The sequence below is a fragment of the Zalophus californianus genome, chromosome 1 (assembly GCF_009762305.2).
Source record: "Zalophus californianus isolate mZalCal1 chromosome 1, mZalCal1.pri.v2, whole genome shotgun sequence".
Lineage (NCBI taxonomy): Eukaryota > Metazoa > Chordata > Mammalia > Carnivora > Otariidae > Zalophus > Zalophus californianus.
This window is the reverse complement of record NC_045595.1, coordinates 120,608,386-120,623,402: the sequence shown is the minus strand read 5'-3', so window position 1 is coordinate 120,623,402 and position 15,017 is coordinate 120,608,386. Positions and strand designations below refer to the sequence as shown.

At 38.2% G+C, this 15,017-nt stretch overlaps 1 protein-coding gene across 4 annotated transcripts in view; it reads left to right on the top strand.

The window, feature by feature from the left end:
• Positions 1-15,017, top strand: part of GOLIM4 (golgi integral membrane protein 4) — a 78,696-nt gene that overhangs the window by 24,234 nt on the left and 39,445 nt on the right. The gene's annotated exons all lie outside the window — the stretch shown is intronic.

The following is a 15,017-nucleotide window of genomic DNA, read 5'->3' as shown; positions in this document are numbered from 1 at the left end:
GTTGAATAGGTTTCACACTCCATCACCTAGTGCCTCATGACAGATACCTTGGTAAGCAGCATCCATAAAGCATGATCCCTTTGACAGGGATGTCCTGGCTTATCTCTGGCAGCATAGGGCTGGGCCAGGAAGAGCAGGCCTGCAGACACCTTTGTTTCCTAAGATGGGCGGCATAACTCAGGGAGTGATGCAAGGTTGAGGTTCACAGCAGAGTGGTACCAGTGACTTGTCCCTATAGAAAATCCAGTCTGAGACTGGCCGTAAAAGTAAACATGCTCTTTAGGTATCCATCAGAGATTTGATCCCCAGAAGCAGGTTTAACTGCTGTTTGATGTTTTATTCCCTACCCTGGGTTTACAGCAGTGGAACTCAGAGGCATCTCAGCCTTTGAGAAAAATAAGGCCATGGAAGTTTTATGGGAGGATGAATCACTCACGGTACATACTCAAAGTTAACAAAGCTTTCAGAGCAAGGAATTTTTTAATTAAAGTAAGTTCTACAATATCCTTGTAATTACTTACATTTTTCTACTCCCTCACATGTTTTCTCAGCTTACCCACCCTTGTGACTCATTCAGTAGCAAAATCAGTGAAATCAGCATTCTCTTCTAGTCATCAAGCAAAAGTGGGTCATCTCCCTGGCCTATTGGATTGTCTGGTATGCCCCAGAGAAGCTCATTTCAGCTGAACCTCTCCTTGCTTCCATGTTTCCTTGCTTTCCGCTTGGACTGGCTTCCACCAGCCATCAGGAACTTCTCACCATGGCCAGCTCCTTCACTCCAGGTTGCTCTTGCTTCAGTGTTGCATTTCTTGTATTCATTTACCTCCATGCCCTGAGAAAACTGCTAAGATTCAGCCTTTTTCTTGTTGTAAATTCAGCTGAAATTCATTGAGTACCTATTATGTGCCATACGCTGAATTAGGTCCTGATACTTACATTATGGATTAGAAGAATGAGGTTCAGAAAGGTTATGTGTCCAGAATGACAAAAGTAATAAATGGTAGAAGGAATTTGAATGCAAATCTGCTGACTCCAAAGGCAGTTTTACTTCTAATTTAGCACACTCCCTCCCCCCCTTTCCTCCAGGCCAGTGTTGAGAAACACTGATGATGTGAGCTGGAAGACTTCATTAGGTCATGCTTGAGTCTGTACCACTGGCCATCACCTCTTGTCCAGCTTTGGCAACTGCTGTAAGCAGCGTGCAGCAGATGTGCGGGGGCTAGGTCTATAGAATGGAGAGAAAGATAGCTTCACCATTGATTTGAAAAAAAAAAAAGGTTGGTCTTAAAAGTAGATTTAGCAATTCAAGATAGAAAACCTCCACTCACTAAGGAGAGTAGACTTACTAAATTTAAAGGAGTTGGGAGAACTCCATGACTGCAGTTTATTCAGAATATGGATTTAATCTTTAATCAGAAAAGTAGAAAGGTGTTACCTGTTACATTGAGTAAGCATTCCCTTTCAAGTTTTTTTTTTAATATTTTATTTATTTGTCAGAGAGAGCGCCCAAGTAGGGGGAGTGACAGGCAGACAGAGATGCAGGCTCCCTGCTGAGCAGGGAGCGAGATGCAGGACTCCATCCCAGGACCCTGGGATCATGACCTGAGACGAAGGCAGAGGATTAACCAAGTGAGCCATCCAGGCGCCCCTCCCTTTCAAGTTTTAAAGCTATATGCCTCTGTCTAGATTGGTCACAGAAATAGCTTTTTCTTTTTTTTTTTTAAGTTTTTACATAACCTTAATGAAAATGAAGGTGGTTTCTACGAGTTGAAAAATAGGTAGTTATTGATTAATTGTATTATTGGAGGGCAATATTAAAAATAATTCATTTTGGGTTTCACAATGTGATTTTTGAGTTTACCTTAGAATCTGTATTTGATGACATAGAAGATTACATCGGAGACTTTAATGAAGCCACAGTGTGAACACCCAGCTCAGGAAGATGAGGAAACTATGCACTTCCCCAAAATTTGGAATGAATGTAAACCTGGGTTGAAATTTGGACTCCATCATTAAATACTTGATGACACTTGGCAAGTTACCTAGGCATTTGGGCTGTTTCATTTGCCTATTCAAATAAGGGCTACACCTGCTTGCTTTCTGGAGTTAGGAGTCTGATGAAGGCATCTGTCTTGTGCCTAGTACATGGTAGACATATTGTAATCCACCATTCTGATTAGTTGATAAATGACAATTACTAGAAAAACAAAGTATTTGGCTTACTAATGGTGAGTTGTTAATTTCATCTTGAAGGAAAGGCTTTGTAGTTCAAAATTTGCTACATTATATCCAAGGTTTTATGTAACACTAACTTAGGAAGTGAAAATAGAGATAGCCTAAAGCTCTAATGACACCGTTTTAAAATTCCCATTAAGGAAAGTAAGTTTAACATAAGACATGGTATTTTTAACAGGCATTTTTATTTTTCTCTGGAAGTATATTTTGGAATGATGTTTGAAAGGCTTCCATTTTAATTGTTAATTCATTTTACTCAGAGATTTTGAACATCAAAGCCCCAAAACTCAATTAAGTGAAATAGGAAATAGAATATTCTGGTGAATTTAGTTGTCAGTGTTAAATAGAAAACTTATTACATTCTCCACCCATATGATTTCTGGTCTCTGTATTTAAATCATTCTGTTCAATTAGAGTTATATTGAAAGGTCTGTGGCAAGTTTGTTTTTCTGGACAAAGGAAGGGAAATCAAAGAAAATCCTTTTTGTTTCAAGTTATATTACTGAAAAGCATTCCAAAATACACTGATTGCTTTACTTCATTGGTAAGAATGGTGACCACTGGAAACGTCAATTTTCTTCCAGTGCCGGAAATATAGATTAGATATAAAGAAGATTCAACTTAAATGAGCATAGCAATGAACTGACGTATCGATGGATTTTGATCTTTCCTTTACTTCTGGAACTTGAGTGCAAAAAAAAAAAAAACCACTCAGTTAAGTTACGGTGAAATGAGCATCAGCATAATTAATCGACAGGCGGCTATAGACTTGAAAGAGTAGCTTATGTTTGTGTAGAAATTTGGAAAGTGCAGAAAATTTTTAAGAAGCAAAAGAAAAAAGTCATTGATAATCTTAACAACCAGAGCAATCTTGTAATACTTCAGGTTTAGTTTTTTTTTTTTTTTTAAGATTTTATTTATTTACTTGAGAGAGCAAGAGAGAGAGAGAACACAAGAGCGGGGGAGAGGGGCAGAGGGAGAGGGAAAAGCAGACGCCCCGTTGAGCAGGGAGCCCGACATGGGGATCGATCCCAGGACCCTGGGATCATGACCTGAGCCAAAGGCAGGCACTTACGACTGCGCCACCCACGCGCTCCCAGGGTTTAGTCTTTATTTATAGAATCAAAGGCAAATGGATGTGCAGTTCTTTTTTTTTTTAACAAGTTTTTTTTTAAGCCTGCTTAAGTTGGTGTTTTGCTCTATGTATTCTTAGTTCTGAGTTTTAAAGAAATTATAAGAAAAAATGGATGAAAGGAGGAGAAATAAAGCTTTCCTTTTTATGCTTAAAAAAAAGTCTGTCCTTAATCAGCATTGCTGTATCTTAATGGGTATACAGAAAAAGATAAATTATTTTTTAAAAGTTTTTTGTTCTGGGGCACCTGGGTGGCTCAGTCGCTTAAGTGTCCGACTCTTGGTTTCAGCTCAAGTCATGATCCCAGGGTCATGAGATGGAGCCCTGAGTCAGCTCTGAGCTCTGCAGGGAGTCTGCTCAAGATTCTCTCTCCCTCTCCCTCTGTCCCTCCTGCTCATACTCACTCACTCTCTCTCTCTCTCTCTCGAATAAATAAATGTAAAAAAGTTTTTTGTTCTACAAGAAGTTGGTATGTAAGTAGTAAATCATATACCCCTTTCAGAATTCAGTGGGAAAAAAATGCTCTAAAAATTAGGAGCATTCAAAACCCCAATTTTTTTTTTTAATTTTTTTATTGTTATGTTAATCACCATATATTACATCATTAGTTTTTGGTGCAGTGTTCCATGATTCATTGTTTGTTCATAACACCCAGTGCTCCATGCAGAACGTGCCCTCCTCAATACCCATCACCAGGCTAACCCATCCCCCTACCCCCCCTCCCCTCTAGAACCCTCAGTTTGTTTTTCAGAGTCCATCATCTCTCATGGTCCGTCTCCCCCTCTGACATACTCCCCTTTTCTTCCTCTCCTGTTATCTTCTTCTTTTTCCTTTTTCTTAAAATGTGTTGCGTTATTTGTTTCAGAAGTACAGAACTGTGATTCAACAGTCTTGCACAATTCACAGTGCTCACCGTAGCACATACCCTCCCCAATGTCTATCACCCAGCCACCCCATCCCTCCCACCCCCAACCACTCCAGTAACCCTCAGTTTGTTTCCTGAGATTAAGAATTCCTCATATCAGTGAGGTCATGTGATACATGTCTTTCTCTGATTGACTTATTTCACTCAGCATAACACCCTCCAGTTCCATCCACGTCGTTGCAAATGGCAAGATCTCATTCCTTTTGATGGCTGCATAATATTCCATTGTGTATATATACCACATCTTCTTTATCCATTCATCTGTCGATGGGCATCTTGGCTCTTTCCACAGTTTGGCTATGGTGGACATTGCTGCTATAAACATTGGGGTACACGTACCCCTTCGGGTCCCTACATCAAAACCCAAATTTTAAGATTTTTTCTTTTGTTTTGTTGCCTTATTTTCTTCCTTGGAGTGTTGAATGAATTGTTTCATCATAGTAATTTTTTGTTTGTTTACTTTCAAGGTTTTTTTTTTTCCTTTATGATAGTAGGAAATGCAAGCTTAACAGAAAAATGCATCCATGAATTATCAGTATATCAACATAAATTCCTGATCGTGGACTTTGTGAGGAATATTTTGTGAAAGTTATTCTAATTCTATAGTGCAGTATTATCAGATATGTATTTTCATCATATATATAGTGATATTTTATAAACTCATTTAGATTTAGAATAGAAATTAAGCTCATGGCATCCATTATTTCTTAGTTCTATAGTTAAGGAATTATAAAATTGTTTTTGTATATTCCTGATGAAATAGCAGGCCAGAAAATAATATGCTCTGTAAGATTTCATCTGTGTGCTTTTCACATTCATGGAACTCTGGAAGAAAGATGATAGAAATACTCATTTTCTGCACTTCACATAAGTATCATGTATATTTCCATATTGATAATGTAGAATCATCCTTTCTGCCTTTTTTTTTGAGAGTCTTGGCCTTTTTTTCATTTCTCGAATGGCTGTGTTGTATTCTCTGGTGCATTTAGTATGGGGATGATTTACTGAATTCTGTCAGTTCCTTGGCAACTACATTTCAGATCAGAGGTTGTTTGGTTTTGGTTTTGCTATATCACTTGTGTGTGTGTTTGGTAGCCTTGGCGGAAAAGCTAATAACTATTTAGTTCTGTTTTTTGTTTGCCTACATATACTACTAATTATATATTTATTTAAGTAACAGCTCAATGTGTATTCCTAGGTTTATTGCTTTGGATCAAGGGCTAAAATTCTTAATTAATAAATTTGTGGTGCCGAAGGGATAGGCTACTTGTAAGTACTGTAGTTGTTTCCCCCGCCACTGAGTAAGTAATAAAGTAGGCACACAATTATTTTCATTGAAGTAGCACTCAAAAGTGGGTTCTTTAAATGTTAAACAAAAAATTTACCTAATGTGTTCTCAAGATTCTAAAGCAAAGATGAGAGAACCGAGCATGAATATTAACTAAAAATTGTCCTATTCTTTCTATGATGATTTGTACTCAGCGTAATTACAAAATTTTTTTCTTTTATCCGTATACTTCTATTGATGGGGGGCTATGTTGTATAAACGATTTTAAGGTAAATTTAAAAATAATAGTCTCTTTTCTTTCCCACAGTCTCTTGAATGACACCCACAAAATTACCATAGTAAGTGGATTCCTTTTCTAATGAAGTAACTCTTAAGGAATTCAGAATAATGGAACAAGACTATACCAAATCACCAGAAAGTTTAATACTTTTTAAGTAAATGCATTTTTTTATACTGTAAATGTAAGATGAACTAATGGCTAAAGAAAGGTCACTGTATCTTCTAATGAATAGATGGGAGTAATATCTTATTAGCACCTTGTTCCCTCACAAATTACCCGTGATTGGATGTAAAAGCTCTTTGGATATAAACTGTAAAGGGCTACAAAAACATAATTTGTTATGATTGCTATGAAAGTAGATTTTAAGAGACCTTTTCCCCCCTGAATATATGAACACTCATTTACAAATATTTTTAACCTCTTAGTGACAGTTTTATTTACAAGATGATAAAGAATAGAACTGAGATCTTTAGTGAAATAACTGCTCTTCCTGAGAAATTCTGATTTACACTTTGTCAGTGGAGAAATAACAAAAATCAGAGGCGAAGTGTCTAGTATGCTAATGAATCTTATTTTAAGGGCTGTGGTTATAATTAGTGTTGTTCTCTGCTGCTTGAAAAAAACTATTATTTATAATAATAAATGTCAGTTACTTAAGTCCAAATTATTATAAATATTGAATTGGTTGAATCTGGAACTAGTGAGGTTATTCTGTGCCTGAACTTCCTGTTTTCACCTACCTCCCAATTACTTGCAGCTGTCAAAATAATTTTAATCATTCTCAGATACTTTGCAAAAGAAAAGGGTCTTAAGCCCTTCAGCCAAAAAGGTGTTGCCCCTTCTCTTCTCATCTTCCTTTGTAGCCCTGCTGGGTCCCTCTGTTGTAGTCAGGCCAGCATTCTTTCTGAACATCACCATTACGCTCTAAGATCTTAAACATTTATCCAGGTCATTCCACAGTTCTGATCCCGTGTCCTTGCCTGCTCAACCACATCAGAGAATCAGAATTTTAGAGCTAGGACAGGCCTTAGTAATCAGTTGGTAAGCTCTCTCATTTTGCCAATGATGAAACATATGACATTAAATAAATACTTCTCAGATTAAAAATTAAACCCAAATCTCTGGACTTCTAGCCTTTGGCCCCTTCCACCATCACCTGTTGCCTGCAGATATATGCAAGTAGGCATGAACAAACTAACACTTGCAATCTCCCATCTCGGTGTCCAGGCTGTCCACCAGATATACCTGGTTATGTCCCAGTATGTATAAGAGCTATTTTGGGAATTAAAAAAAAGTTATTATGGGAGAGCACATTGAAACATATATTAGGCAGGGGAAAAATGTGCAAGCCCACTTCTTAGATCCATTTGTGATTAGAGTAGCAGTTGTACTTTGCCACTTTTATTATTCATTCATTATTATTCATTCAGTGTCAGAAAAGGAAAACGTGTTTGTATTTTTCACAGCCAAATCTATAAAAAAGGAGAGCCCCACTATAGGACACCTTAAGTATGGCACAGGGTCTTAGCTTGTATATATATTTTCAACTTTTTGAAAATTGTGGGAAACAGTTAAATCTGCAATCATGTTCTTCTGTCAAAAGCTTTTTCCTAAAAAAAAAAATCAGAGCCTTTCTTAGCATTTTGCTAAACTGGGTCCTTTCTCGCTTGTATTTAAATTTAATATATTGAAAATACATAATACCAATTTGAATTGATTTATGTATTGTCAGTGTCACCACTCTTCTAGTAATTACTGCAAATAAGCAAATATGCATGGTTAGAATTTTAGCACTGGAAGGACCTTGGCCACTTAACTGTTCAACTGCATTTTGTTGCTGAGGAAACAGACTTAGAAAGGTGAAGTTTCTTGGTTGTGAGCACAGAACTGGTTAGTGTCAGCCAGCATGGATCTCAGGAATCTTGGCTCAGGCCAGTGGTATTTTCCCTAAATTATTTGAAAAATCCTCTTTAAATTATCTCTTGTCTCCATCTAATTCTATTTGTCAGCCTGTCTCTTTTTTCTTTGTTGCTTTTTTCTTTCAGTAGAATTCATCTCAGTCCTATTTAAGTTATTTTCAATGGATTAAATCTGAATTCTAACTATGGAATGAGGTTGAGAAGAAAAATCGGAAGTCTGTCTCTAATTAGAATGCTGATACCATCAAAGATTTTTTCTTTTTTTCTTTCAGCATCCAGTCATGCTCCTTTCTACAGATCAGGACTGTTTATTGATTTTTCTGTGCTTTCAAAAGTCCCCATGTACTTTGTTCATTTAAACAACATAGATATATTTTTTCTACCTTTGATAGAGAAACTTTAGAGGTTGCCAGTGAATTCCCATGCTTCTTTTGGTGCAAGTCAGCTGTATCAAATTTAAAGTGTCTTAAAAGAGGACTCTTGGAAGTCCACCATGATATGTAACCATAAGGCTTTACATACATACATTTTATGGAACAGTTGATAATGCAGAGTACGTTATTAACATCACATGCAGCCTTCAACCCTGACATTCATTTGTCTGCATTAGTTCAATCACTTAATAAACATTTAGCAGGTACCCATTTTGTACCAGACCCAGGCTAGTGTGCAAATAGTAAAGAGACCAACTCTCTCATAAGTAATCCACAGCGCAACAGAAGTGGCAAATCTGTATATAAAATGATAATAAGACTGTGGGTAGAACTATGCCTAGGGCCCTGTAGGAGGGAGAAGGAAGGGCATCCATACTGCTCAGAGAGGCCTCCAGGGATCACAGTGAAGGCAGTTGCTGATCATCTTGAGGGTTGGGTGTCATGTCATGCATGACCTTATTTACATGATGCAGACCAGTATGATGGAAGTATCCCAAGGACTGCTCACCAGGATATGCTTTCACAAAACCCTTTATATCCTTCTTGCATCATACCATCATCAAAAATCTCTCACTGTTACCCTCAAGCCCACAGCTCCTAGTAAGTAGTATGCCCTTTCTTAAAGGATGAAGAAAGGATGACACTTTTATATTTGACCTTTGAGGTCTCACCCAGTGACCCCAGCCCTGCTCTAGTTTAAGGACTTCTACATAGTGTGCAGTGATTAGTGACTAAATGGTAACCCCCTGCCCCAATTTGGGCAGTGCCCGACATCTCAGTGCAGAAGGTAAACCTGTTTAGAGCCACATGTGTTGTTCTTAAAAACCACTAGGAAAATATTCATTTTCTGTAGCAGAAAGTATAAAGAAATATACTTAATTATATTTTTATCCCAAAGGAAAGCTTAAAAATGAATGGCCAAAAGTGAAAATAGAATTCAGGCTATCAGGAGGAATTCCAGTGAAACTGGTGAAGTAACTTTTAGACATTGAGTGCTGACTTTATTCCCACAGTCCCCTATTTTTTTATTATTTTTTAAGTTCCCTCAGTTGTAACTCTTAAGTACTCAGGCAGTTTGGTGGCAGTAGGACAAAGATATGTCAGGAAGAGTAGGATTGGCTCTGGGGAATAGGCTGAGGTTTGCCTCAGAGGGATCCTTGTGTTGGTCTTAGACCTGGAAGAGATGGTGAAATGGCCCTTCCCAGCAAGGACCTTCTCGCTGCCAGCAACTTAGATTCTTAGATTACTCTTTAAATTTCTCTGTGCTATATGGATATCCCTATCAAACATTGAACATGTCCAACAGGTGACACATGATTTGCCCCGCCCCAGGCCTCCTTAATCCTGGACCCATCTTTCACACGGTAGCCTAAGTCAAAAATATTTGTACCATCCTTGGATGCACTCTCATGGTGCACTTTGAATCAGTCACTCAGGCATTTTGATTTGATTTCCTTAAATATATTTTGTTTCTGGGCATTCCTTTCCCTGTGTCAATGATTATTGCATATGCTTGAATATTATAACGCAAGGTTCCCTTCATCCTGCAAAATTACTCCTCAGAAAAAGAGGGAGTGTTGTTGTATTGGAGTCAACACAAAGCCTCTGCTATTTCTGGGTGCGTTCCCAACTGCTTTATTTTAAACAGCAGAGTACTGTGTGAGGAAGACACATTAGCCCAAAATGACCTCGTTTGATGTGGTTAGATATTTATGGAAGGCACCTGACCAGTTTTGTTTTTTTTTTTTTAAGGATGAACTAGCACTTAGAATGGTGTATTTATTCCCAGGACTGTGTCCTCCAATTGCAAATGCAAAATGTTTTTACAAACAAGCCTTTTTACTACCAACCCCCCAAAAGCACCGCAGTACATTCGAGTTAACGATACAGAAAGCATGAATACACACCTCTAGGACAAATGAAACTCTCAGCTCTCCTAATTTTTACCAGATGTCTGCAGCTTAGGACGTTTCCGGTGATAGCATCAGGCCGAGATTCCACAAACACTGTGTCTCCAGTGAAGTTGGGTATTCTTCAGAAAACTCAGAGGACTAAAATTCTGACTTGTGGTACTATGGACACGGACATCAGACAAACACGTGAAGAGTTTGAATCATGGTGTTTGGAGAGATGTGCATCGAAAAAAAAGGGACATTCGAAATGTGTTTTATATTTCATTGTGACTTGAACTGAAAATAACAAATACCCTTATCTTATATCAACAAGTATACATTCAGAAAAGTAGAGGAATTGTAAGTATAGAGCTCAGTGGATTTTCACAAAGCAGACAGTGTATCCAGCACTCAGACCAAGAACCGGAACATTTCCCTCACCCAAAAATGCTCCCTCTTGTTCTCTCCCAGTCCCTGGCTGCCCGCCTCCCCCTGCCGTATGCACACTGTGAACAGCATCCTATCTCCTAGCACCACGGATTAGCTTTGCTCATTTTTGAACTGCTTATAAGTAGAATTATTTAGTAAGTACCACTTTGCTGTCTGGCTTCTTTCCTCAACATTATGTCTGTGAAATTTATGTTCTTACAGTTAGTTTGTTCACATTGCTGAGTGATACTTAATTTTTTTCAACAACTGCAACCTATTCATTCTCCTATGATAGGTGATTGTGTTATTTCCAGTTTGGGACTATTATGAATACTGCTGCTCTTAAGGCTCTCCTATGTGACTTTTGGTAACTAAATTAACGTATTTGGTTGGGGACGTGCCTAGGCATGGGATTTATTGGCCACAAGGTTTGTGTTCGTCAGCTCTGGCAGGCACAGTCAAACAGTTTTCTAAAATGGTTGGACTGACTCACACATCCATCAGCAAAGTTTTGCCAACCTTTGGTATTGTCTGTCTTTTAAAATTTTAGTCATTTTGATGGGAGAATGGTGGTATTACATTATGATTTAATTTGATTTCCCTGATGATTAATTTAGTTGACCACCTTTTTGTACATTTAATCACTGTAAGAATATCTTTAATCACTTTAGAATATCTTTAAGTGTTAGAATATCTTCCACTGCTCTAAAATTTTGTATATTCCAGTTGGGAAAGCAATCAACTTTTTTTAATTGGATTGTCTTATTGGCATAACTGGAGATCATCTCATATTCAGGCAATATGGAATTTTAACCTTCATGTTACTTTATTTTAGGTTATTGCAATGACCTCCTAAACTAATCCATCAACCTCGACACTCTCTTGGATTCTCTATCTTCTGCACCACCCATAAACTTATTTTTTGGCAACCATGCAGATCTGATCGAGTCAATGGCAGCCCTGCCTCACTCATTCTCTCCCCACCTGCCCACTTTCCTATCATCCCTATGCTAAAGAGCCTTTCCAGAACTCCCTTATAAAAGCACATGGAGGGGGGGGGAGGTGGTGCATACTTGTTAAATATTCAGATTCTCAGGTATCTTCCCTGGAAATTCTGATTCAGTAGATGCAGGTTGGGCCCCAGGAATCTGTGCTATTAAGACAGTTACTCTTACTCAGTTTGAGTAATACTATAAACAAATTTTTTTTAAAATGTTATTTCTTTATTTGAAAGAGAGAGAGAAAGCAGAAACAGGGGGAACAGCAGATGGAGAAGGAGAAGCAGGCTCCCTGCTAAGCAAGGAGCCCGATGTAGGGCTCGATCCCAGGACCCTAGGATCATGACCTGAGCTGAAGGCAGAGGCTTAACCAACTGAGCCACCCAGGCGCTCCCAGATTTTTTGTTTTTGCCTCAGTGCTCTTGCATGTTCTTTCTCCACTGTCTGTATTTTTCTGTCTTCTTTCTTCCATTGTCATCTCTCAACATCCACACAAGATGTTACCTGTAGGAATCTTTCCTGCAGGCTGAGTAAATCACTTTGTAATCCATAAATTGCTTATTCCAGATCTTCCTCACAAACCTATTTCACTAGTAGCCTTCCCCATCTCAGCCGATAACATGCACTGGTTTTATTCTCAGTATAAATGCAGAATCTGCCATAGCCTGCACATTGGTCCTGTTCTCCCGTTACCTCATGCCTGGATTACTGTAGAAACCTGCTAATAACTGCTTTCCCTGCTTGCATCTTGCACCCATGCGGTCAGAGTGATCATTATTTTCAGATCTAAGTCATCACTCTATATTCCTGCTAAAACCCTCCAAAGGGTTTTAGAGTAAAAGCTAGAGTCTTCACTAGGTTCTATGAGGCCTGTCCCAATTTGTCCCCTTCCCCACCTTCGCCCTTCCAGCTCACTCTACCTCAGCTACACTGACTGTGTACTTTTCTTAGAACATCCCAAGTATGCTTGCCCTGTAGAGCTTTTGCCTTGCCTATTCCTTATATCTAGAACATTTTCCCCTAGATGTCTGTAGTAGTAACTCTTGCACTTTTATCAAGTCTTGGCTCAGATGTCTTCTCAGTGAGTCATGCCTTGAATACTTGATTTAGAAATGTGACCCATCCTCCCCATACCTCCAGTCTCTTTTACCCTGTTCCCACCCCCCCTCCCCCTGCCGCTGACACTAATTAGCTCCTAATCATTTATATATCTGCTGGAATATGAGCTCCCCAAAGGCAAATGTTTTTTTTTTTACTGTTGGGTTCCCAAATATCAGAACCAGTGCCTGGCACATAGTAAGTGTTCACTGAATACTTGTTTGATTTGTTGAATGAAGTATTCAGGATGCAATAGATATGTAACCTTAAATAATATCTCTGTATAAGCCAGATTTTTATGAAAACTTTTCCAAGATATATTGCATAATTTCACATCTTGAGGTGAAAATGTGACATTGGGAGTTTGGATGAAGATGGGGTTGCTTGTGTACTGTTGTGTTGATTTGAAGAAGTCAGTTGTAGCCTGGCTCATCCTGCCCTCCTTGTGGTTATGCTCTGCCATGCAGGTTTATACAGAGTAAAAACCTCTTAGGGCTTGATACTTGAGTACTTTAGGTTGTTTCCTCTTTGCTGGTGTTGGTGGAAGTGTCCATAGAAAGAGGTTCCCGTGATGAAATCAGATCACTTAGGAAAATGAAATGTCTTTTCTGGTTGGTTCAAGCACATTAGTTTTGAAAAGTATATGCATAAATGCATAGTCCTTTATAAAACCAATATGCTTTTGCATATTTTAGCCCATCTAAAGGGCATTCTTCTACATCCTTGCATCAATTTGGGGTGACCAAAAGCCTCTTTCCCTCTTTCTCTTTCTCTCATTCATTATTTCCTGAAACACTGGGATGCTGTCCTGCTAAAATCTGACTGCTCGATAGGAAGAATATTACTGTACAGGGTCTATTTATATACATCTAATTTCAGAATAATTTTGCTTCTATTAACTGTGAGTCCTTAAGTTTCTAATATATATGCATATATATGTATAATTTATGTATATAATTTTTGCTTTGTAGAGTGCAACATTTTCATGGGACAGGAGGATATTTTTCCTCTCCTCTTACAAAGAGAGTCTGTTTAAAAATCTGCTGGCTCGGCAAGTCATTATGTCAGCTCACCTAACTTGGTGAGCTCTAATTGTCTCCTTACTGTTTTACCTGGCTTTGTCTCTTCTCACAGCCCGAATTCATTGATTATAAGCTTTAAGTCAATCGTACACTTTTGTGTTTCCCAAGGTGCCTGGAACACTGCTGGGCTGTAATATAATAGCTCTGAAGACCTAAGAAAAGAATCCTTTCATGAGAAGTGAATAGATTTCTTCTAATAATAAGAATGATTATTAGTAGCTCACCACTTGAAAGAAGACTCGTATGAAGAAATATATCTTAAGTCAGCTAATGTAATCCTTATTTGAAAAAGCCAAATCTCCGAGAGTGTCATGAGGGAAAGCCTGGGTATAGTTTTATCCAAAATAGAGAAGGCAGTTAAGCACCTTTCAAATCCTGGTTTAAAATTTCCATTTAAACGACTTCCTAAACAGTATGCATTAGCAAACTTAAAAATAGACACTTGTGTGAGCTATTATAGGAACTTTATTGTGCAGCAAAAAAAAAAAACCCAAAAAAACCCAAAAACCAAAAAACCTTAAATTGCCATGCAGTAGAAAAATACCTAATCAGACTGTCCTTTTTTTCTCTCAGCGTCCTGAAAGCGTCTATATTCCAGGGCTATGATTTAACTAATGCTAATCTTATGAGCCTGCACATCAACAGATAAATTTATATTTAATCTCTATTCTGTTACTTCTCTCTTCTCTGCGATATGCGAGTACTAATGAGCCAACAAATGTGGAAATTTAGTTTAAAAGTGCCTGGACATAAAGGATGGCAGGCAAATGAGCAAAAGTATGAAATCTCTTCTAAAGGCATTCATTCACTTAACAGCTATTGAACACTACTAGATATTAGGAACTGGGGTATTGGGTCGGAAGTAGTAATGAAGGTTTGGGATATAGAAGAGGAAGATTAAGGAGATAGCCAATCCCAGCCTTCAAGGCACATATAGTTCATTCATTACTTATCTATAGAATGTCGACAATCCAATGTGCCAGGGATATAGGAATGAAAGAAGGCAAACCGGAAATTCTTACCCTGACTAAACTTACATTCTAGTGGGATAGAAAGAGAATAAATAAGACAAATTAAGTAAAAAAAAAAAAAAAATAAGTACTGTAGAGTGTTAGGTGCTAAGGAGAAAAATAAAGTAGGAATGGAGACCAAAAGTGTTGAGGGTGGGGAGCAGGTTGCAATTCTCGATAGGTTGTCCAGGAAAGGACTTGGTGAGAAGGTGTCTTTTTAGTAAAGATCTGCAGGAAATGAGGGAGTCAGTCGTGCAGGTACCTGGAGAAGGAGCAACGGAGGTGCCAGCAAGAG